Source organism: Geotrypetes seraphini, chromosome 12 (genome assembly GCF_902459505.1).
Source record: "Geotrypetes seraphini chromosome 12, aGeoSer1.1, whole genome shotgun sequence".
Classification (NCBI taxonomy): domain Eukaryota; kingdom Metazoa; phylum Chordata; class Amphibia; order Gymnophiona; family Dermophiidae; genus Geotrypetes; species Geotrypetes seraphini.
Genome location: NC_047095.1, coordinates 81,706,655 through 81,732,381, shown reverse-complemented (window position 1 = coordinate 81,732,381; position 25,727 = coordinate 81,706,655). Strand labels below are relative to the sequence as shown.

At 44.3% G+C, this 25,727-nt stretch overlaps 1 protein-coding gene across 2 annotated transcripts in view; it reads left to right on the top strand.

Moving 5' to 3' along the window:
• RGS8 (regulator of G protein signaling 8) overlaps positions 1-25,727 on the top strand; it is a 100,272-nt gene that overhangs the window by 48,878 nt on the left and 25,667 nt on the right. The window lies entirely within an intron of this gene.

Here is a 25,727-nt window from a genome sequence, read left to right as displayed (position 1 = left end):
AGCAGCAAAGATTTGCTAAATTTGCATGTGCCCATCGCTGGTGATAACGATGGGCACATACGCAGAAAAAACGTGTACCCCCCAAAAAAACCACAACTACGGGAGAGATACCCATTCTTCCCGCTACCAAGAAACACTTGCCACTGCTCTGCTGCGTGCTCCCCCTGCAGCGGGAGAGATGTCCACTCTCCCCACTGCCAAGTTGTCCCCCCTCCTTTTATGGAGGGGCCCAGGCGCCTTCTGCTGATGCGATGGGGGTGGGCGGAGTTACTGTCGCCTCTACCCCGATGGAGAAAGCAAGTTTGCCGCTCGCCTCGCGCTCTCCCTGTCCACCACGCACTGCTGCTTCGGTGAGTCTCTGTGTCTCTCTCAGCCCGCTCCTGCTAACAGTATGTTCTGATGTAGTTTGTAAGATGGCAGCAACAGACGGAAGAGTGAATGAATATTGCTCCTGTCTACTGACCAAGGTGGGGATGGTTTCCAGGCAGTTTCTTGAAGGGGGTAGAGGGCTTTGTGGCCCACTTAAGCCATAGGAGGCTGTTTTGTAGAGTGGCTGGGGTGGTTTGGGGGCTTAATTGGGCCATCAGGAATTTTTTGTAGAGAGGGTAGATAGCATAAGAACCTACTTGGGCATCAGAGAGTTTTCCTGGACCAGATAGCCAAAGGGGTTCATTTTATTTATTTTTTCTCCCTTCCTGTCAGTGCCTATGCACTGCATACTGATTGGGGATTGCCTTAGGTACTGACAGTTGAAACAGAGGGAACAAAAATGCCTGCTGCAGAAAACAAGAGCAGATTACTGTGCTGGCGTACAGCATTTTTCTTTCTTTAAGCATACAATCTCTAACACCATGCTCATTTACATGCCATTTTTGTTCTGCATTGAGAGCACAACATTTTCTCGAAGCCTGTGTTAGGAAACTGCACTGAAGCTGAGTGTGCAGGGTTTACGGCAGGGGTGTCCAACCTGCGACCCCGTGAAGAATTTTGTGCGGCCCGGGTTAAGGGCGATGCAGTGTTTTCCTCTGCTGCCCCCGGGTGTTTACCGTCTTGCTGGCTCCCTCCTCTGTCTTGCTGCAGTGTTTGCGTGGCCCCAGAAACATTTTTTTCGGCCAGTGCGGCCCAGGGAAGCCAAAAGGTTAGACACCCCTGATTTACGGTATTACATCGGCCTCTGAGCATGTCTGATGCATTTGATCATAAAATCAGCTGACATTAATGAGTATCCTGAGGCCCGGATATCAAAAGAGAATTTTGAAGAGCGGTGTCAGATTACAAAACTGAGCGCAGCAAGAGCACCCTTTGTTGGATGAAGAATTTGGGAAACTGCGTGTCATTGAGGGTTCTCTAAAGGCTTCCTAAGAGACTTTGGGCTTCTAGTCTTTCAGCTTGTTGAACTGTAATTTCCTCTGTATGTTAAAAACACTTGCCTACTGTAATGGAGGCCTTAGATAGCTGGGGCTGAGAGTGACTCCAAAGGCAGCTACAAGAACAATTTTATTGGTGTCTATGGCCAAAATAAACAACCCCCCCCTAAAGATCATTTCCCCAAGCTCATTAGCCCAGTAAAGGATCCCCTGATGGCTGCTTATAAAAATCAGAGAAAGTAATTGACAGGCACAATCTAGTCTTGCTGAAAAATGAACGAGGGAGACTCAGTAGTAAGACAATTAAACTTATTTAATACATTCTTCTTGTACCCCCTCCTTTACTAACGCGTAGCGCGGGTTTTAGTGCCGGCAGTGGCAGTAACTGTTCCGACGCTCATGGGAATTTTACGAGTGTCGGAGCAGTTACCGCCGCTAAAACCCGCACTACGCGTTAGTAAAGGAAGGGGTTAATTGTTTGATGTCTGTGCTAACATATTTGCGGAATATTCTGTTGCGTTCTTTATTCTTTTGTTGTCTGTTTTGTACCACATGCGCTCCCGAGAGAGGTGGTGGAGATGAAAATGGTGACGGAGTTCAAAAAAGCGTGGGATGAACACAGAGGACCTAGAATCAGAAAATAATAGTAAATAGTGAAGAACTAAGGCCAGTACTGGGCAGACTTGCACGGTCTGTATCTGTATATGGCAGTTTGGTGGAGGATGGGCTGGGGAGGGCTTCATTGGCTGGGAGGGTGTAGATGGACTGGAGTGAGCTTTGACGGAGACTTCAGTAGTTGGACCCTAGGAACAGTACCAGGCAGAGCTTTGGATTCTTGCCCAGAAATAGCTAGGAAGAAGAAGAAAAAAAACCCATCAAATTTTTAGATTGAATCAGGTTGGGCAGACTAGATGGACCATTCGGGTCTTTATCTGCTGTCATCTACTGTTACTATGTTTCTGTTGGTGGGAGTTGGTGGAATACAAGAGCTAGATAACATAATATCTCCCAAACTCGTATATACAAAAGCAGTGTTATTAAAATGAGGCAAACTGTTCATAAAAACAGAGTAAGGTAGTTGCAAGACTGATCAAAAAGGTTCAGAGCATCCATTGTAATACTTGGTCTTTTTAGGGCACAGGTGAGGTTTTGATTTTTTCACTCCTCTCACTCCTTCCACACAGTGGTGTCTGTCAGTGTTTATACTGTAGAATGCTTTTTAAAATTCACTTTGTATGGCTTTTAGCCTTCTGTTGCCAGTGCTTCCCTTTCTGGATTAGGCGGGTAAGGATGCCCTCCATGGCTTGGGTCTTACCACCTTCTTATTTAGATTTCCATCACTCTCCAGCTTCTATTTCTTTGCCTGTCTCTTTCTGTTTGAAGACGGGATCAAATCTCCCCATTGATTTCATCTTTTCTTCTTCAAAGCATTCTGTGGCTCAGGGGAGAGCTGTGCAATAAGCTAGCAACCCCTGTTGTACTGGGTAATATTTCTGGGACTGGTCTCACTATTTTTTCCCAGTAAGCCCTGGGTAGGGGGGGGGGGGGAGGGGACAGCTGTGGACCAAACTGGCAGCCTCTGTGCTTTCTCTTTTTTACTGGACCCCTTTAGGGAAGGAAGTACTGTATATACTCGAATATAAACCAAGTTGACTTTTCCCCCCAAAAGGAAAAAAAAAAGTTGAATCGAATATAAACCAAGTTTCAACATTTGGGTGATCCTGATGAGAAAGTCTACACAGACTAGACATCCTTGCCATAATTTTTAACACAATTTTTAAAGAACATAAGAGTTGCCATACTGGGAGAGACTGAAGGTTCATCAAGCCCAGTATCCTGTTTCCAACAGTGATCTACCCTGGTCACAAGTACCTGGCAAGATTCCAAGGAGTAAAACAGATTTTATGCTGCTTATCCTAGGAATAAACAGTGAATTTCCCCAAGCCATCTCAATAATAGCTTATGGACTTTTAGGAAATTATCCAAACCTTTTTTTAAACCCTGTTAAGCTAACTGCTTTTACCACATTCTCCAATTCCAGAGTTTAATTACACATTTAACTTTAAATATTTTTATTAGTGCAAAACCACAAAATATTTACAATAACAGTAGTTTAAACAAATCTGTTTAGATAAATAATCCCTCCCACTATAATCCTCCTGTTCCTTACCCTCAACCCCACTTACCCAAGTTGTAACACATTTTTAACTTTACAATGTAGCTTTTAGTCATCAATAAATGTAGGGAAAGGTGCCATAGATACAAGTAGATGGTAGAGAAAATATTGAGAGAAGATATTCTACTATATTAGTCTTGGAAAATCTTTGCCTCTTTCCGGGTTTTTTTTCTGGTAAACAAACATTTTGCAAGCTGTAATATTTATGAAAAAAAGAAGTTGCCAGGAGAGTGAACAGTAGCAGCCAAGGAGACAGAGAGTGCTTACAGGTTGGTGTTCCAGAAATCTACATCTGCAACGCTAAATAAAGCTGTTACTGCTGACGGTAACATTTTGAGATGTGCATAGTTCCATTTGCATTAATGTTTTGTAGAAAACTGTTGTGCCATGTTAGGATCAGTGCATGAGATGCTAGTAATACAGTATTCTTTGTTAACAAGCACCCATGGGGATTGATAGATGCTGGATAAATGTAGTTTCTGGATGCTTGAGAGTTACTATTAAAAATACGCCTAACTAGTACTATACACCAGGGGTGTCCAACCTGCGGCCCAAGGGCTGCATGCAGCCCCGTGAAGTATTTTGTGCGGCCCCAGTCGAGGGCGATGCAGTGTTTTCTTCTGCTGCCCCCAGGTGTTTACCGTCTTGTCGGCTCCCTCCTCTGTTTTGCTGCAGCGTTTGCGCAGCCCCAGAAACATTTTTTTCGGCCAATGCAGCCCAGGGAAGCCAAAAGGTTGGACACCTCTGCTATACACCATACTATGCCATACCATAAACTGTTCCAGACAAACTAGAGGACATGTGGGATGCCAAGTTTACACTTAAATTTCCACCAGAAATTGATTTTATTTTCATTTTTATTTAAAGTATTACAGTATTTTTAATTTTTTTTTGTTCTAGTTGCTTGAATTCCGGTTAGCAGAGTCTACTGTAGTTATATAGTTTCAGAGTAATAAATATGAATAATGAGAAGGTGTAAAAAAATAATGTCTCTGAAAGATGCAGTATCCTTCCTGAAAATCAGCTGTGGATCGCTCGGGCTACTTGAAATCCAGCTGATTTTAAGACAGGACAAATACATTTTTATGCATAGAGAATTTAAGCACTTTTTTCTTCATGTTTAAACTGGGATTAGCACTTATTTTGGAGCATATATGCAGTACTGTAATGTCACCAACCAACCTGAGTTGAGCACTGAGACCCTCTATGCTGAGATTAAAACAGGAGAGTGAACAGTACCAGCCACGGAGAAAGAAACCCCCGGATTCTCTAATCGGCGCCCATGTCAGTGGCCACCAATTGTGTGTCAATCACATGACAGCACCGTTAGAGAATTGAGCCTGATTGCAAAGATAGGTGACTGTAATATAGGCTGGAAAATCTTGACTTACATTTCAGCTGCCTATTTTTTCCCCCGATCAGTTCAGCTGGCAGGACTTGCCAAAACCTGACATCCCCACACCCCCCACCATACCTTTACACGAAGACTGGCAAGAGGGATGCCCACTCCCTGCTGCCAGCAGGCCCGCCTCTTCATAATTGTTGGTCTTCTCCTTCCTAGTGCACCCTGAGATTCATTGAGAGGGGCTTAAAGCCTAAGGCCCTTATTGGCTCAGATGCCTAAGGCCCCTGTAATTGGAGGAGCCTTAGGTGCCTGGGCCAATCAGGGCCTTAGGCCTCTACTAGTGCATTCCAGGATGCACCAAGAAGGGTAAGGCCCACCATGTGAAGAGGCGGGCCTGCCGGCAGGAGGGAGTGGACATCCTTCTTGCTGGTCTTCATGTAAAGGTATGGGTGTGTGTGGGGGGGGGAGGGGAGAGGGGGGGCAGGGGGGATGCTGGTGGCTACAGGCACACTCACTGTTGAGAGGCATGCCTCTTCACATCACGGTGGGGGATCATTTAAGCAGGAGGGAGTGGGCATCCCTTCTTCTGATGTTAGATGGGGGAGTAGCGGGGGTCGTTTAGGCAGAAGGAAGTGGCATCCCTCCTGCTGATGTTGGATGTGTGTGTGTGGGGGGGGGGAGGAGGGGGTGTCATTTAGGCAGGAGGGAAGACTTCCATCCTGAAGGCAGGCTCAGATTAATTAATGCCCTAGATTCTGGGGACTGCTTTGGCATATCCCAATGGTTCAGGATCACTAGACACTTTACACTAGAAAGAAAGATTAGGTTCTTACCTTGATAATCATCTTTCCTGTAGATGTGTCTAGTGGTCCTGACGCCCCACTCTGTATGTGGGCTTCACCCACCTTTTGCCTTGAAATCAGTCTGGTGCTGGAGAAATCTCATCTTTCAGGAGAGCTGAATAAAAAATAAAAGAAAGAGAATGCTCCAGACAGTCTGCTTCAAGTCTCTGCTAGATACAGTAGCATGACATGAGCTCAATATAAACTTAGTGCTGGTTGCACACTTTTTTGTATCTGTTTTTATAACAGCTGTTTGAATGTTATGATATTTTTATTGGTAATGTTTGTTACAAAGCAGAACAGAATTGTACTGTCAGGGATTCCTCCCCGTTTCCCTCTTTCCAGTTATGTCTTTCATTACAGTGCTGCTTGATTGCTTTTGTACGAACTGAGGGGGCAGGAGCAGCTCCCTGGGAAGGAGGTGGAGTTGAAAAACATAACTGACAGTTTTCTGCAAGCAACTTGCGGGTTCAGATACAAGACCCTGCGGTTCAGGTCCACTAGACATAACTACAAAAAAGATTATCAAGGTTAGAACCTAATCTTTCTTTGTGTTTACAGTATACCAAACACCTTTACTTTGTACGAGGTCTGTTCAAATAGTTCCAGGATAGTTTGAATTGCGCGTCAATAGGAAGTTCTTTTGAGATGTGCTAAGCAGCATTGAGTAGCTTGAAATCTCATGACTAACCTCCTTTTTTCTGTTTGTTGATATCTGATTTCGTCTCTGAGCTACAGCAGTTTTTGTGAAAGTGTGTTTTCGCGATGACAGTTCTTCCTCAGTCACCTTACTCTCCTGACTTGGCCCCTGCTGACTTCTTCTTGTTTCCTAAACTTAAATCCGTGCTGAAAGGAAAGCGATTTGATACCATTGAAGACATAGAGCAAAATTCAATGCAGCAACTTTTGGCAATTCCCGAAGATGCGTTTAAGGACTGTTTCCAGAAGACTGTTTAATATATTTTTATAAAATCAGTCCTGGAACCTTTTGAACAGACCTCATATTGTTTCTGAAGTAAAAGACTCATATGAATTACTCTGCAGGGCTAAACTATTGGCTCCTGCATTCTGTGCATTATATGAGAAGATGGATAGACAGAGATGGGTGAGTTTCCACTATGCAGAGAGAGCTTTGTTAGTAATTCTGATTTGTATTTTACTTGTTGCAAGGATGCTCTGCTTCAGTGAAAACAAGCTAGACAGCCAAAGCTTCAAAAAAAGAAAACATAAAAAATGGAATGTTTTTCTAGCATTCAGTGCTTGACCTTTTTTAAAAGGATAATCTATCTACAGCAGAGACACACGCATGTGCTGTTATAATAATAAAATATTCCCAAAACTAGCAGTAGGTTACAGATAAAATATGAAAATACATCACATACTGTTTGGGATTCGTATGATGAGTCACAATACTCACTGGATTAATAATAATAATAATAATAATAACTTTATTTTTATATACCGCAGTACCACAAACAGTTCAGAGCGGTTTACAGAGTAAGAGACTGTACATTTACAGCGATGATACAATGCGAACTGTACATATTCAGTATAGGTATTTTATACAGTAAAGAAACAGAGTAGGTTTATCATACAGGGGACAGTAGATATACAGCAGAGTTAAGTATGTAGTGGTGAGGCAGTGCGAGAGGCCAACTAAAGAGGTAGTCTTTAGTTATTTGGTGATGGGGGAGGTTCAAGAAATTTGTCGTAGAGGAAAGATTTGAGAGATTTCCTGAAGGATAAGTAACATGGGGCAGATGAAATAAGGGTGGTGAGTCACAATACTGGATTAATGTGAGTTAATACATGTTATTAACTCAAGCCCTACTATTCTCAATTGAGTTTATTTTACTCACCCCCAAATTCTATAAATTTGCATGCACAATTTGATGCTTAGCTGGCAGTTATGTGGACACAGGCCATACTCATAATCTCTCAACAGAATGATAGGGGGCCCAGCTGGATTCCGGAACTCTTCCTGCAGTATTGACTTCCTGTTCCTGCCTAGGCGGGCGGCTGCTGCAGGAAGAGTTCTGGGGCAGGCCGAGGTTAGAATTCTCTTCTGATGGATACAGCGCCGCGACTGCTATAACATCTAATATAATAAAACGCTAAGTCGCACATGTGCACTTCCTCTGCGTGCGCCGGTTTTCCGTGAGCTGTAGCGACCCGCAGGTAGAAGTGCGCATGCGCGGCTTAGGGTTCTGCTTTTCGGTCTGGCCTGCTCCCTGCTGCTCCTTGCCGTATTGTATTTTTTAGTTGAAAGACACAGCGGTGGCTCCTCTCACGATCCCCGCCTGTGTCGGACTTCCTCTGCCGCGTCCCTGATGACGTCATCAGGGACGCGGCAGAGGAAATTAGGCCAGTAGAAGAGCCGAAGCAGCGTTTAGTGTGCCTGGGACGCTGCTGCTCCTGCCGGGTTTGTCAGCCCTGTAGCGATGGGAGGGTCAATGGGGGTTTCAGTTGTGCTGGGTAGGGTCAGTGGGGGGGGGGGGGTTGGGTGGAGGGAGTCAGGCAGGCATCGGGGGGAGTTTCAGTGGAAGGGGAATGGGAGGCAGGCAGGCTGGCATCGGAAAGGGGGTGAGGGGTTCAATGGAAGGCAGACAGCCAGGATGGCATCGGGGGGGGGGGTTCCATGGAAACATGCTACTCAGGGGATGGGAGGCAGGCAGGCAGACTAGCATGGGGGGTTTCACTGGAAGGGGGATGGGAGGCAGGCAGGCTGGCATTGGAGGGGGGGTGGGGGGTTCAATGGAAGGCAGGCATGCAGGATGGCATCGGGGAGGGGGTTTCCATGGAAATATGCTGCTCAGGGGGATGGGAGGCAGGCAGGCTGGCATGAGGGGTTTCAATGGAAGGGGGATGGGAGGCAACGCAGGGGGTGGAGGGTTTTCAATGGAAGGCTGGCTGGCATCGGAGGGGGGGAGGAAGGAGGCACTGGGGGCACTAAGGACATAGAAAGGGGCACTAAGGACATAGGAAGGGGCACTAAGGACATAGGAAGGAGGCAGAGGGAGATTCACAGACAGAAAAAATGACAGATAGGCAGCATGCAAGGAGAGAGAGACAAAGAAAAAAAATACCCAGACAGACAGACATGAAGGGAAGGGGGGGCCGACAAAGAAGAGGACTCGAGCCGCAAGGAAGAAGCTGGGCCTGCCTGCCTGTGGGGAACGCTATAAGGGAAGAGGGGGCCATGGAGCAGGCTAAACCACGGGAAGGGAAGGGAGAGGAGCCGAACGGAGCAGCCAGATCGCAGCAGGCCACAACGCGGGGGAGGGGACGAACGGAGCAGGCCAGATCGCGGTAAGAGAAGTGAAGGGGTGGGGGAAATGCTGCAACTACTGCACAGGGACCTGGAGGGGAAGCCAAATACCGCTGCTGCTGTACAGGGAAGTCGGGGAGGGGGGGAGGAAAATGCTGTTGCTGTTGCTGCTCCACAGGGAAGTGGGGTGGAAATGCTGCTGCACAGGGAAATGGAGGCAAAGAATGACAGACAGACAGCAGGAGGGAGGGAGACAGACAGAAAGGAAGAAAGACACGGGCAGGGAGAGGGACAGAAAGACAGACAGAAAAAGGGAGCCAAGGAGAGAGAGAGAGAGAGGGACAGCGGGAAAGAGAGAGAGACAGATAGACAGAAAGACAGACAGACATATTTTCTAGCACCCGTTAATGTAACGGGCTTAAAGACTAGTTTAAAATAATAGCGACCGGGGGGGAGGGGAGAGCAGGTGTGGAGCTGCAGGGCCAGAGTTAGGGGTAGTGAGAATAGGGCAGCTAAGCATGCCGGTCCAACTTTGCCTTCAACACCGGCTGTGAAACGCAGCCTGCGGCCTCTCTCCCCGATTCCTTGTGCTGCATTCTGCCCTCAATGACGCAACTTCCTTTTTCAGCCAGGAAAGACCATGGCACAAGGAACGCGGTGAGGAAGGCTGCAGGCTGCGTTAAACCATTCCCCTATAACAAAAGGGGGAGGACATGCCGAGCCAGGAAGCTCCCATGACTGGTTTTTTGTTGATTTTTAAGTAGAATGGGGGATGGGTTGCAAAGATGTGCCAAGTGAGGAGTGAAGGGGAAGGACTTATAGGGCCAGAAACATGGGGGAACTAGTCTGGAGGGATAGAAAAAGAGAGTAGTTGGACGTGGGGTGCTGTGAAGGAAAGAGGAATGAGATACTTGAAGGGAAGATGAAAAGAGAAAGGCAAAGATGGTGGACCTGGGGATGGTATAGAGGGAGATGTATAGAATAGGAGGATAGGATAGTTGGAAAGGGAGAGATATGGCATGGGAGGGCAGGTGGAAAGGCAGGGAATAACAGATGTTTCTCAGGCTGGGAGGGGTTTGGGAAGGACAGATGCTGCATGGGTTGGGGGGAGACAGGGAAGGATAGAGGTTGCACAGGCTGGGAGGAGGTTGGGAAGGACAAATGATGCATGGATGAGGTGCTGGGAAATGAGGAAAAGAGGGGTGCTGCCAGTGGGGGAGAGAAGAGAAAAAGAAAATTGTTGTATATAGGTTCATGGATTGGGAGGGAAAGAGTGATGGTATACATGGGGAAAGGAAGAAGAGGGATAATTGTTAGACATGATAGTGGTGGAGAGGAGGGAAAGAAAAATATTACACTGGGAGAGATGACTCAAAGAAGTGAGAGATGTCAGATTTTGGAGAAGGGTGATGGAAGGACAGAGTTGTCAGACCACTGGAAGGGAAAAGATAGATGCCAGACCAGATAAAGGAAGGAGAGAAGAAAGAGATACCAGACTGCGGGAAGAAGAGGAGAGAGATGTTAGACCATGGGAAGAGGGAGGGAAGGAGAGAGATGCCAGACCATGGGAGAGGAGAAAGATGCTAGACCATATGAGGGTGTAAGGGGGAAGACTTATGTCAGATCACTGGAGAGAGAGGGAGAAGATGGTGCAAAGGGATGGAGGGAAAGGGAGAAGAGAGAGGGAGGAGATGGTGCACAGCAATGGGTGTGGCAGGGAAGAGAGATAGAAGAAATGCTTCTTATGGGATAGATGGGAATAGGGGAGAAGAAAGAGAGAGAACATGATACACATGGATAGATGGGAAGGAAAGATACAGAAAAGTAGATTTTGAGAAGAAAGCAGAAAAATGTAAGAAAGCTGAATGTTAAAAGTTAATGCCAAAGATGAATGTAGGGTAGACCATGAAGAAGGAGAGAAAAACAGCAAATGGATAAGAAGGCCATGGAAACACAAGAACACAGACAGAAAGAAGTGCAACCAGAGATTGGGAAAAGATGATTGGATCACCAGACAACAAAGGTAGGGAATATGATTTTATTTTTTTTTCAGTTTACTGATTGAAAAGCGTCAGTTTTGAGAATTTATATCTGCTGTCTATATTCTGCAGGAAGAAATTAATTTTTTTCTTTCTCAGGTGTTATAATGCATTTAGAGTCTGGAATCTTAGGGTTTCATTTGTGTATATTAGTACTTTTATTTGTGGTCCTGTGTTTGCATAGGGGTTATTATCTGTGTTCTGCATGTGTGACCAAGGCCAGGTGTTCTGTTAGGAATGAATGTTGAGAAGCATACAGTGTGCTTTGTGTAGTTTAATTTTGTGTTTAACCATTATGTATTGTTAATATGGTTATATTGTGTGTATATATGAAAAAATGAATGGAAAAAAATGGTATTACAATTAATACTATCATTATTATGGGGGTGGGATCAGGGTGGGGCTTGGGTGGAGTCTGGGCAGAGATTTTGGGCCCCCCCTAAACAAAAAAGCGTTCCGCTGCCTATGTGTACGAGGACAGCAAAATATTGTTGGTGGAAGCAGGATCTCACTTTCCTCAGCATATGGAGACTAAAGAAGCATTTTTTTCACCAGAGAATTAAGATGGTCATTGAATAAAAGTGTTGAGTCTATAATGACACCCAAAACTTTACTTGAGAATTCAATCTGTAGTGAAGATCCAGATGGCAATGAAATGGACGAAAGTAGTTGATCTAGTTTAGGGCCAAGCCACAGTAGTTTGGTTTTGGACTCATTCAGCTTAATTTGCACAGTAAGGGCCCAAGATTGAAGTTTCATTATGAGGTTTGTGAGATTCGAATCTATCTCAAGAAGGACAAAGATGTCATCTGCATATGTATATAATGTTTCAAAGGGAGATAGATGGAAAAGTTTTAAAGTACACATGTTGAAGAGGATAGGGGATAGAGGTGATCCCTGTGGTACACTGCATAGAGGCTTCCAAGAAGATGACATGGTGCCATTCATGTTAACAGTATATGAGTGAGATCATAGGAATTTAGAGAATCAGTCTAAAACTGTAGAATCAATGCCTATCTCAGAAAGGTATGGAGAATTTGAGCTACAAAGAACGCCTCAGAAAACTGGGACTGTTCACCCTCGAAAAGAGAAGACTGCGAAGGGATTTGATAGAGACTTTTAAAATATTAAAAGGATTTGACAAAATAGACCAGGAAGCAGCACTACTGACATTTTCAGATGTGACACGGACAAGAGGTCATAGCCTGAAACTGAGTGGCAGCAGGTTCAGGACAAATATCAGGAAGTTCTGTTTCACACAGCGAGTGGTGGGCGCTTGGAATGCTCTCCCGGAGGAGGTTGTGGCGGAGACTACTGTTCTGGGTTTCAAGCGCAAGTTGGATGCACACCTTCTTGCAAATCATATCGAGGGATACAGGAAATCCGGGTCTCCTACAGGGAGTACCTAACTGGGCCTCCGTGTGTGCGGATCGCCGGACTAGATGGACCTAGGTCTGATCCGGTGAAGGCGTTTCTTATGTTCTTATGTTCTTATCAAGATATTGTGGTGATCAACATCAAAGGCCACAGATAGATCAAATTGTAATAGGATTGTGAACTTGTTACGTGAATGTAGTTGCTGAACCTTAGAAATTAGTGAGACCAATAGAGATTCGGTACTGAAGTTGGGTCTGAAACCATATTGGGAAGGTACAAGAATGAAGAATCTCTCTAAGTATGATAACAGCTGAGCAGATATGATAGACTCTAACATTTTGGTCAGGAGAGGAATAATCGCTATGGGTCGATAACTGGACGGTGAGGTTGGGTCTAAATCAGTTTTTTTCAGGAGTGGGGTCAGAGCAATGTGGCCCATCTCTGCAGTAAATAGACCTGATAGTAAGGCAGAGTTTATAAGTCTGGCAAGAGGTGAAATAGCCTGGGTGGGAATTTTCTCATAGAAGTATGAAGGAAACGGATTCAAGGCACATTTATATTTAGTTTATGGCACAGTTTTGAAACCTGAGCCTCAGATACATACTCAAAGACTGTCCAGGTTCTGTCTACTGGGATAAGATTAGTGTCACTGGTCACCAGAGAATGGTTCATAGACATAATCGCGGAAGACAAAGGCACGCGCCGACAATTGAGCGCAAGACAGAGGCGCGCACCAAAGAAAATTACTGTTTTTAGGGGCTCCGATGGGGGTTTTTGTTGGGGAGCCCCCCCACTTTACTTAATACAGATCGCGGTGCCGTTGTGGGGGGTTGTAATCCCCCACATTTTACTGGAAACTTAACTTTTTCCCTAAAAACAGGGAAAAAGTGAAGTTTTCAGTAAAATGTGGGGGGTTACAACCCCCCAAACCCCCCACAACGCGGAGCAATCTGTATTAAGTAAAGTGGGGGGGTTCCCCCCCACGCCCCCCCTGTCGTAGCCCCTAAAAACAGTAATTTTCTTCGGCGCGCGCCTCCGCGCTGCGCTCAATTGTCTGCGCGCGCCTTTGTCCCGGCGCGCTTTTGACCTGACACCCCAGAGAATTGTAAGAGGCTAGTGAGGGAAAAGAGTTTCTTATAACAGCGAGTTTTTCATTAAAAAATGTTGCTAGATCGTCCGCTGCTGGAGAGGAAGGATGAATTGATGAATCATTATTAGAAGTTAAAGTGTGCCAGATGTTGAACAGAGAACTGCTTTGATTATTGGATCTGATAATGTTATCACCGTAAAAATTTTTCCTAGCTTTTTTAATACTAACCCTCCAAGACTGTCTATCCGCAGGAGATTTAGATTTTTTCCATTTGCGCTCCAGTGCTTGGCATTTCTGCTTCAGTTCTCTATGATAAGGAAGATACCAGGAAGCCTTACGGGAGTCGGAAACAGTTTTAGTAGAAAGAGGAGCAAAAGAGCAATAGGTAGTCTCAGAAAGGTTTACCCAATTATGCAAGTTGACTTCTGGGACATCAGGCTTGGGGTTCTTGGCTAGCATGTGGCTTCTTGCTGCTTGGCTATTCGAGAACTGACTTTAGGGGGACTGTACAGTCCACTTATACTCATCACTGAAGTCATCTATTCTGTCTCCGCTTGCTGGTAGAGATGCGTAAACCCATGCGTCTGTGCCAGTTTGGAGGGATTAAAAGAAAGAAAATGATCATAAGAACATAAGCATTGACTCTGCCGGGTCCATCGTGCCCAGCAGTCCGCTCCCGCGGCGGCCCCCCAGGTCCATGACCTGTAAGTGATCCTTTACCTAAACCTTTTATTCTCTAATCATTTAATATTCTGTATAGTAACCCTCTATCTATACCCTTCAATCCCTTTCTCCTTCAGGAAATCTTCCAATCCCTTTTTGAAACCCAATATCGTACTCTGTCCTATCACCTCTTCTGGAAGCGCATTCCAGGTGTCTACCACCCTCTGAGTGAAGAAGAACTTCCTAGCATTTGTTCTGAATCTGTCTCCTTTCAATTTTTCTGAAGAATCTGTCCCTCTCTACCTTCTCTATGCCTTTCATGATCTTTTAAGTCTCTATCATGTCCCCTCTAAGTCTCCGCTTTTCCAGGGAAAAGAGCCCCAGCTTCTCTAGCCTTTCAGCATATGAAAGGTTTTCATTCCTTTTATCATCCTTGTTGCTCTTTTCTGGACCCTCTCGAGCATCATCATATCCTTCTTAAGGTACGACGACCAGTACTGGACGCAGTACTCCAGATGCGGGCTAACCATCGCCCGATACAGTGGCAGAATAACTTCCTTCATTCTGGTAGTGATATCTAATTTCTCCTTCAGCTGGGATTCTTATGAATATCAGTTGAGACCCACATAAATCCCAGTGGCAAGGTTTTGGCTAGTTAGACCCAGTGCTGGTGCCTGGACATAACCTAGCATTGAACATTAAGGCCTAATTTTATGTCTGCAGTGGTAAGTATTTAATAAACCACTGGCTGCCACCGGCTGAACACTGACTGACTTGGCTGTTTATAAAATACACAGTCTGTGTCCCGTATAAGGCCATTCAGTTGAGGATGTGCTAGGGAGGTCTTGGTTTAGATGGGTTGGAGTGAGCTTTGATGGAGACTGCAGTTGATGCAACCTAAGCACGATACTGAGCAGAGTTCTGGGTTTCCGGTCCAGAAATATCTAAGAAAAAGGACAATTTAAAATAAATCATTAATTTATAGAGTGTGTACAGTTGGGCAGACTGGATGAACCATTTGGGTCTTTATCAGCTGTCATTTACAAAGTTACTATATACACTGAATGCAAATACTTTACTTGTGAATATATAAGCCAGTTCCAGAGCAGGCAGAGATAGCAGCAGCTTCAAGCTAAGTGTGACAATTTCTGACAATTTTCCCACTTGTTTTTGATAAATATAGACTTGAAACTGTTGCTTGAATTACCCACTGTAGGTAATAAAAGGAGGAAAGGCAGAGGGGATTAAGAGAAGAAAAGGAAACATGTGTGGAGGGTTAGGGAAGACCCGGAAATGTGAAGAAGGCTGCCTATTGCTGGTAAGAGGAAACATGGTAGGGGAATATGCTATGCTATTTATGGAAGATGATTTGTGTGGAACTAGAAAAAGAGAGTGAAAATCATTTTGGGGCCAGATGAAATTCATGCCAGGATTTTAAAGGAACTCAGAAAGATTCTGGGAATGCAGTGAAGGAGTTTTAAAAACAGCAGTACTTTTGCAAGACTGAAGAAATCAGATGTTGGCTCCCTTTATAAAAGTGATGACAAAATCCATGGTGATAAAATAAATGGACACTCTTCTGAATCAAATATAGTGAAGCACTTTCTATTCAGTTAGTTCTTAGATGAGAGGCAGCATGAGTTTACCAGAGGGAGATTGTTTCAGGCCTGGGTGATGGAGAGATGGTATACTTGAAATTCTGAAAAGTGTTTTATATTGCCCCACATAAGGCTTATAAATAAACGGAGTAGATTTTAAGATGGCAGACTGGATCAGAAAATGTTTGAGGGTCAGGCCTAAAAAGAGCTTATGCTTATGAAGAAAGATGATGAATTGAATGACCCAAGGTCCTGAGGTCGGTTCTGTTCAATTTGAGGAAGTCTGAGGAGTAAATGTTTATCTTTTAGTGGATTTTGGATATGACAAGAGGATGTTGTATCATTAGACCACTTGAGATGGTCAGCTCACAGGGATGGTTGTGGCAGTGGCAGCAGAGTCCTGGGAAGAGGTGACTGGTGAAAGGCCACCTGGTCTTGTTTTTCAGTTGCTCCACCCATCCAAGCAGCAGGAGAAGCACTTAAGTACATACCATCTCCTGCTGCCATGGACCAATTCTTGTGATAACAGCCATATGATATATAATTCATATTGCAAGATAGGCTGAGGAGATGATGTGCAATTAAGCCCTACCAGGATAGACGAGGTGATTTTAAAACAAGTTAGGGACATGGCACAGCAGCTCACCTTCTCCTAATGCTCCAACCTAAATGGAAGCTTTACCTGCATATGTAAGGGGATTGGAAATGAAGGGAGAAGAGGGGAAGCTGCTTTAGAACAGGCTCATATCTGCGCATGCTCAGGGTGGTCTATATGGAAGTGCCCAGTTTATAGATAGAATTGCTCCCATAGTGCTAAATATACAGTAGACTTAACTCGCACAAGCCGACCACTTTCAAGTAAATGTATTTGTAGCTGTCTAAAAGCATATGCACCCTTTCATATGTGTTCATAGAAAGAAGAGTTCTAGAACAGGAGACGTTTTGGAGGTATATTTGAAAACTACAGGTGTACGTTTAATGTTCAAAATAATAATGCCAGGGCTCACTGGCATATTTTACAGCTTCATCCAGTGTTTCACGAGCATCCCTGTATTGCTTTCACTCGGGGAAAAAATCTATCCGAGCACCTGACTTCCTCGGATTTTAAAATCAAACCCCCAGGACCTCGGGGCAAAGGGTATCATTCCCCGTGTGGGAAGTGTTCAGTATGCAGCACGTCTATTAGAGGCGACAAATGGGTCCATCCCTCAACGAAGCAATCTTACTATCTGAAATCCATGACTTCTTGTAATTCCCAGTTTGTGGTGTATGTTATCTCCTGCCCATGTGGCTTAATTTATGTGGGATGCACTACTCGCAGTATTAGAACGCGTTTAATTGAACATCGCAGTTGCCTTAACACCAAAAAGCTGACAGCTCCCATGGTTCTTCACAATGATACTTACCATCATGATTTTTCCCAACTTCGGTGGGGAATTTTGGAACAGATTTCTTCCAGCTATGACGGGGATCGCAGCCAGTATCTGCTCCAACGGGAGAATTATTGGATCTTCCAATTGAAGTCTTTTCCACCCATGGGACTCAACGAAAACGTGGATAAATGTTTTACCACGTAACCTTCTAAGTGTCTTTGGGGTTTTATCGGTATTTTTGTGGCATTTCCCTTTAAAATGGTCTGACGTCACTCAGTAATCTTGGGAGGGCGTGGCCAAGTTTGGACTCCCGCGGCGTCTTATTCTCCTGAGGCGCCATTTTTTGATTTCATTTCATGAGGTGGTGGCTTTATTTGAGACCGCTCCAGCACAAGAGGTTGATGGTTTTGACTGTCTGACCATCGCCTTTCCGACAGCTTTATTGGAAGCTTGTCGTTTGATTCTGATTACTAAGGATCTTTGCTCCTGACGAAGGTGGACGAAACGGAGCTCTGTTGAGTGGAGATTTCCTGCGGGTAGTGATTGATTCTAGAAACACTCGCACTTTCTACATTCAGTGAACGCAAGCTAAGTATTTATTACTTTTTCAAAATTGGGACATATGGGCATTCTAGTGATGACCCACAGAATGTATGTTCTTTTTGAATTTTTTATACAAACAGTTGGACTTTGATACACAGCGATTTGGAATCGTTCAAGTGATCTTTATTTAAATTTACGGACTGACTGCTAGTCATTTTTCAGCTTATTGCATGAACTTTTAGCATGACTTTCTGAATACTTGGACTCTTGCTCACTTTTTTCATTTTTTTGCTTTTCTTTCTTTTTTTGGGCGTGTCTACCCTTTCCATTTATTTTTCAAACGTGCTATTTGTCACTCCAGTCTTTAGTTATCATCACTTTTTTCATAAAAAAATTTTTTTTACACTCCTATATATATTTTTTTATTTTTATCACAGTAAGTTTGGTCACAGACACCTCATTTAATTTATCCTTAGGAGTTTACATGCCATATCTCGGGGATTTAAGATTGTAAAGGGACAGTTGGGTCACTTATCATTTTTTCTATTTTAGTAATTTGTTGCTTTTTGGCCATGGACAAATATGATGTATGAGGCAGTTATCCTTATCCAGATATTATCCGGATGATGCCAGTCATCGCAAGGTTACTGCCTGAGCCTTATATTGGGCACCGTTTACATGGCTCATACTGATGTCCATTAAATTAACACACAGCCAAAATTCAAACAAATTAAACAATATTAAATGGTTTAACACATACATATTTTGAAGTATTACTGTCAGGAAATATAAATACACATAAATCAATTTACTTGACAGTACTATTTTTACCCAAGGATTGGGAAGCACAGTTTCTGTCCTTTTCCATCTTTTTTCTAGTTTTGAATAAATATTGATTGTGGACCAATTTTTGTTGGATATCAAAATAATAATAAGCATATTGCAAATGTGTAAACTTGATATCATTCTTTAAGGGTACGTGTGTTTGTATTTTCTCTCAATGTTAATTCAATCTCCTCTCTCAATAGTAATAACTCAATATTCAAACCTGGGGCCTGAAAATTGGCTTATTCTCAAGGACTCTAATGAAAATTTATCATATTACTCATAGCATAATGATAGAATCAGGGCAGGATTAATTCGTCAAAAGGCCCCTAGGCACACAAGTACACTTGGCCCCCTGCCCCGCCCCACCCCACCATGCGCCCAGGCAGAAACAGGAAGCTGCGTCAGAGGGAAGCTTTGGGCAAACAGCACCGCTTGCACAATTACAGTTCCCGTTGCCTTTCTTATCTGCGTTGCTTGCTTGTCTTACTTTCCGTTGATGGGGGGGCCGCGTTGCTGATCGGGGTGGGGCCTGTGTTGCCGATCGATGCTGGAGGGGCCTATCGCCGTTTAGAAAAAACAATGTTGATGCCCTCCTTCATCGGGCCCCCCTGACCATTTCAGGCCCTAGGCACATGCCTACTTGGCCTATTGGTTAATCCTGCCTTGGATAGATTAATTCTGCATGCAATTTCACTGGTAAAAATGAATAGAAACTAATAAGTGCTTTCCTATTCTAACCTTCCTAACCGTTCACCATTTAAAATCACCTCTGTGTGTTTGGTTGTTTTAGAGGGAGGGGGGAGATTGGGGGAGTTTGGGTTGTGGGAGAGTGTGGGGGATATAGGAGAATGTAGCTTGTGTGAGAGTGCAGTGGATTATGGCTGAGTGCACAGAGGGTGTCAGATAATGCCTGAGAGATATGTGTGTAAAGTATGAGTGTGTAAGGGTATGGGGCAGTGAGTGCAAAGATGGTGAGGGGCATGAGTACAGATGTGAGTGGAGGGTGTAGGGGTGTGCTACACAAGGAAGCTTCCCACAACAGCAAATGCCAGGTGAAACACAGTGAGAGATTTTCAAATCCCAGCTAAAGGCCCATTTTTTGAAACTGCTTTCAACTCTTAACTCCCCCTCACTGCTGTCAGATACCTATGCCCGCTATAATCTCCCCAACCCTGCTTCTGTCAGATACCTATACCTATAACCTCCCCAACCCTGAAATGTCCTGTCTAAATTAGATTGTAAGCTCTTCTGAGCAGGGACTGTCTATTGTATGTTAAAATGTACAGCGTTGCATACGCCTTTCAGCGCTATAAAAATAATAAATAGTAGTAGTAAATTGGTTTTCCTGTTTTTATGGGAGTCATTTAATTTGTACATGATATAAGAATTTGTGACTCCTGATGCAGACGGGTGTCTGCCGAAATATGGCTCCTTGTGAAGTCTTGACCTGATTAAACTTTACATGGAAAAAGACATGATTTTATTAAACTTTACATTGGCAGGAAGACATTGTGTCTGACCCCTACATGTGTTGATGAGATCCTTCTGGGACCCAGCCAGTGATTAGCCCTGTAAATGTATGTACATGAAGGAATAAAAAGATCAAAAGATATATGCAGCAGGCACTATTAACTATTATAAAAAGTGTTTAAAATATTACTAGTTATCAATAAGCACAAAAATATCTGGCGCATCCTTAACCTTCAATCTCCTCCCTCGCTAAGGGAATAGGCAGAGATAAAGACCCAAGATTTCCTGCTATAGGGGGAAACACCCTCCAGGGATTCAAGACAAAGTTGGACAAGTTCCTGCTAAACTGGAATGTACGCAGGTGAGGCTGGACTCATTTAGAGCACTGATCCTTGATCTAAGGACCGCCGCGTGAGTGGACTGCTGGGCACGATGGACCACTGGTCTGACCCAGCAGCGGCAATTCTTATGTTCTTAAGAAATCCACATAACAAGATAAAAAAAGAGAAAAATCAATGTTATGTAAGCAGTGGCGTAGCAAGGGTAAGAGGCGCCTGGGACAGTGGCATCCCTCCCCTGCCCTCATCTCCAACCTCTCCTCCTTCCTTATTCCTGGCTGCAGCGCGCCAACCATGCTCCTTCCCCGACCCCACCTGCCGTGCGTGCCCCCCCTTCCCTTCTCCGTACCTCTAGCTGAAGTTGTTGCTTGTGGCAGACAACAACGTGTTCCTCGCGACCCCTTCGGCTCTCCCTCTGATGTCATTTCCTATGCACGGCACCTGGAAGTCACATCAACAGGAGAGCCAATGGGGTCATGAAGAGCACGTTGTTGACCACCACTAGCAATAGCTAGAGGTAGGGGGGGAGGGCATGCGTATGGAGGGGAAGAATGGGAAGAGGCGGGGGGCGGAGAGGTAGAGGGGTGCTGGTGCCCCCATCAACATGGCGCCCAGGGTGGACCAACCCCCTCATCCCCCCTTACTGCGCCACTGTATGTAAGCAAACATACAGAGAAACTTGCAGATAGACATACTGCACATACAATGCAGAGATAATAGACATATACAAGTAAAACATCCTCAATCAGGTCAATATTCAGCAAACATCTACTGTAGGAAATAATGTGAAATATATAATATAAATAAAAAATAGATATACAGTAAAACTTTGGTTTGCGAGCATAATTCGTTCTGAAACCATGCTTGTAATCCAAAACACTCGTATATCAAAGCAAATTTCCCCATAAGAAATAATGGAAACTCAGACGATTTGTTCCACAACCCCAAAACTTTAATACAAAATACTATATGTTCTTAAGAACATATATAAGAACATAAGCATTGCCTCTGCCGGGTCAGACCAGGGGCCAATCGTGCCCAGCAGTACGCTCCCACGGCAGCCCCCCAGGTCCATGCCCTGTAAGTGGTCCTTTACCTAAATTGTTTATTCCCTATTCATTTAGTACCTGTATAATAATAATAATTTTATTTCTTATATACCGCTATACCCTAAGTTTGAAGTGGTTTACAGTGAAAGTCGTGTCTAGAGAGAGTACAGTGTTAACAGTAGGATACAGGATAATACAAAGTGAGCAGGTACTGGGTGATTACAATAAGGTACAAGATATTAACAAGAAAACAGTTACAGGATGTTTACAATAAGATACAGGATGCTATACTAAGTTATAGGATGATACAATATGAACAGTTACAAGAGATCAATGCTGTTTACAGCTAGATATATATAATGTGTGTAAGAGAGGTGTACAGGATTAAGCGTTGGGGGGAGGGAAAAGGAAGGGGGAGGACTTTCGAGGAGGATTATAACTGGTAGGGGGGAGAGTTTAGGTGGTGTTGAAGAGGCGGGTCTTCAGAGATTTTCTGAAGTCCGCGTATGATGTGGCTTCGAGTATTGGTTTTGCTAGCCATGTGTTCAGTTGGGCTGCCTAGAAAGAAAGCATTCTGTTTAGGTACTTCTTGTAGTGATATGATTTCAGGGATGGGTAAGTAAAGAGGTTTGTTCTGCGGGAGGTCTTTATTGGGCAGTAGGTGAGGAATTGGTAAGTTGGCTAGGTAAGTTGGTAGCATCCCGAAGATCGCTTTGAAGCTGATGCAGGCAAACTTGAAAAGTATTCTGGATTCTACTGGTAACCAGTGGAGAATTTGGAGATATGGAGAGATATGTTCCCATTTCTTGAGTCCGAAGATGAGATGGACGACAGTGTTTTGGGCTAATCTTAGCTTGTGGAGGGACTTTTTGTATGCTCCCAAAAATATGATGTTGCAGTAGTCCAGAGTACTCAGGATGGAGGCTTGTACTAGTAGACGAAAGGATGCTTCGTCGAAGAATTTTTTGATGGTGCGAAGTTTCCAAAGGGTAGAGATACATTTTTTGAACATTAGATCAGTGTGTTTATCTAGTGTTAGGTGTCTGTCAAGAGTAACCCCTAGTATTTTAATAGATTGATCAATTTCGTAATCTTTGCCATTCACGTGAATCTTGTTGTCTTTTATCTGCTCTTTGGGAGAGGCTAGGAAAAATTTGGTTTTTTCTGTGTTCAGTTTGACTTTGTAGGCCTTCATCCAGAGTTCTATTTGGTTTAGGATATTGGATAGGTGAATGATGAAATTCGGCGAAATATCGGATAGTGGAAGTACGACGGTGATATCGTCAGCGTAAATGTGGAAGGTGAGATTTAAGCTCTGTAAAAGGTATCCCAATGAGATGAGGTAGATATTGAAGAGGGTCGGTGAGAGCGGGGAGCCTTGGGGGAGTCCACAGTTGTTGTTCCAGCTGAAGGAGAGATTATCATCTTTGAGTACTTGATAAGACCTGAGTTCGAGAAATCCCCTGAACCAGGTAAGGGTGTTTCCTGAGATGCCTATTGACTCCAAACAGTTCAGCATGATGGAGTGGTCAACTAGGTCAAAGGCGCTGCTTAGATCCAGTTGGAGGATCAAGGCGTTGGAGCCTTGACTGAGAAGGGAGTGTAGGAAGTTTAGAAGGGAGGCCATTATAGTTTCAGTGCTGAAGCCGGGTCTGAAACCAGATTGGTTGGTAAGTTGAATTTGTCTAAGTAGTTGTTTAGGTCAGCATTTACCAGGCCTTCCATTAATTTGGCAGCCAGAGGGATATTTGCGACGTATAGAAGTGGAAGATGACATCTTCCTTCTTAGAGGCCCCTCAACCACAAGAGGGCACCCGCTCAAACTCAGGGGCGGAAAATTTCACGGCGACACCAGGAAGTATTTCTTCACGGAGCGAGTGATTGATCGGTGGAACGGGCTTCCAGTGCAGGTGATCGAGGCCAGCAGCATGCTAGATTTTAAGAATCAATGGGACGCCCATGTGGGATCCCTAAGAGGGTCAGGGCAAAACACTAGCTAATCTTAAGGGGAGGGTCTATAGTGGGCAGACTTGATGGGCCTTGGCCCTTTTCTGCCGTCATCTTTCTATGTTTCTATGTTTCTATGTCTGTAGTTGGAGATGTTACCCTCTATCTGTACCCTTCAATCCCTTTCTCCTTCAGGAAGTCATCCAATCCCTTTTTGAAGCCCAATATTTTACTCTGCCCTATCACCTCCTCTGGGAGCGCATTCCAGGTGTCCACCACCCTCTGAGTGAAGAAGAACTTCCTAGCATTTGTTTTGAATCTATCTCCTTTGAATTTTTCTGAATGCCCTCTTGTTTTTGTTGGCCCGGTTAGTCTGAAGAATCTGTCCTTCTCCACCTTCTCTATGCCTTTCATGATTTTATAAGTCTCTACCATGTCCCCTCTAAGTCTCCGCTTTTCCAGGGTAAAGAGCCCCAGCTTCTCCAACCTTTCAGCATATGAAAGGTTTTCCATGCCCTTTACCATCCTTTTCGCTCTTCTCTGGACCCTCTCGAGTATCGCCATATCCTTCTTAAGGTACGGCGACCAGTATTAGACACAGTACTCCAGATGTGGGCGCACCATCGCTCGATACAGTGGTAGAATAACTTCCTTCATTCTGGTAGTGATACCCTTTTTGATTATGCCCAACATTCTGTTCGCTTTGTTTGAGGCCACTGCACATTGCGCTGCCAGCTTCATAGTTTTATCCACCAATACCCCCATGTCTTTTTCTAGGCTGCCTTCCCCCAGTACCCTCCCTCCCATCGTATAGCTGTACATTGGGTTCCCCTTCCCCACATGCAAGACTTTACATTTCTCTACACTGAAGCTCATCTGCCATCTTTTTGCCCACTCACTCAGTTTGTTCAGGTCTCCTTGTAATTCTTTGCATTCCTCAATAGTTCTGACTCTACTGGAGAGTTTTGTGTCATCTGTGAATTTTATAACTTCACACTTTGTCCTTGTTTCCAGGTCATTTATGAATATATTGAACAGCAGCGGTCCCAACACTGACCCCTGTGGGACCCCACTTGTGACCCCTTTCCAGTCCGAGTAGTGTCCTTTTACTCCTACCCTCTGTTTCCTGTCTGCCAGCCAATTCCTGATCCATCTGTGCACGTCCCCTACCACCCCGTGGCTCCACAGTTTTCTCAGTAGGCGCTCATGAGGTACCTTGTCGAAGGCTTTTTTGAAATCGAGATATAAGATGTCTATGGGGTCACCCTTGTCCAATTGCTCACTTATCCCCTCAAAGAAATGCAGTAGGTTCGTTTGACATGATCTTCCTTTACAGAAACCATGCTGGCTTGTTCTCATCAGATTATTTTTTTCTAAATGCTCATTGATATTTTCCTTGATTAATGATTCGGCCATCTTCCTCGGAACTGAGGTTAAGCTTACCAGTCTGTAGTTTCCTGGGTCGCCTCTCGATCCCTTTTTGAAGATAGGTGTAACATTCGCTATCCTCCAGTCCTCCGGGATTACCCCTGTTTTCAAGGTTAGGTTGCAAATCTGCTGCAGTAACTCCGCTGTTTCGTCTCTGAGCTCTTTCAGTGTTCTCGGTGGATTCCGTCTGGGCCCAGAGATTTGTCAGCTTTTAGTCTATCTATCTGCTTGAGTACATCTTCGAGGCTTATCTCCATGCATGATAATTTTCCCTATTGATCTCCCCTGAAGATTTTTTCAGGTTCAGGCACATTAGATGTGTCTTCTTTTGTAAAGACCGACGAGAAGAACATGTTTAGTCTGTCAGCCACCTCTTTTTCCTCCTTCACCACTCCCTGTTGCCCTCATCCAGAGGTCCCACCTCCTTCCCCGCCGGCTGCTTTCTTTTCACATATCGGAAGAATGGTATTGCAAGACCTCCCTCATTTAGAACAGTGACTGCACTCTTGCAGCGTCAGAGAGAGAAGAACCATTGGCTCAGTTGTGATATGTGTATACTGTATGTACTCGTATTGCAAGACTATACTAGTTTAGAACAGTCACTACACTCTTGCAGCATCAGAGAGAGAAGAACCATCTGCTCAGTTGTGATGTGTGTATACTGTACGTACTTGTATTGCAAGACATTGCTTGTATATCAAGTTAAAATTTAATAAAATGTTTTGCTTGTCTTGCAAAACACTTGCAAACCAAGTTACTTGCAATCCAAGATTTTACTGTATATGAATATGCAGGATAAATTATACATGTAGAGGGGCATAATCAAAAGGAACGTCTAAGTCCGTTTTCGTCTAAGTCACAAGTCATCCAAAGTAAAAAACAGCCTAGGACACATTTTCAAAAAATACGTCCCAAAATTTTTTTGGTTCGAAAATCATCTAACTATACGTCCTGCCGATCTGATTGTCCAAGTCGCTAAATCGTCC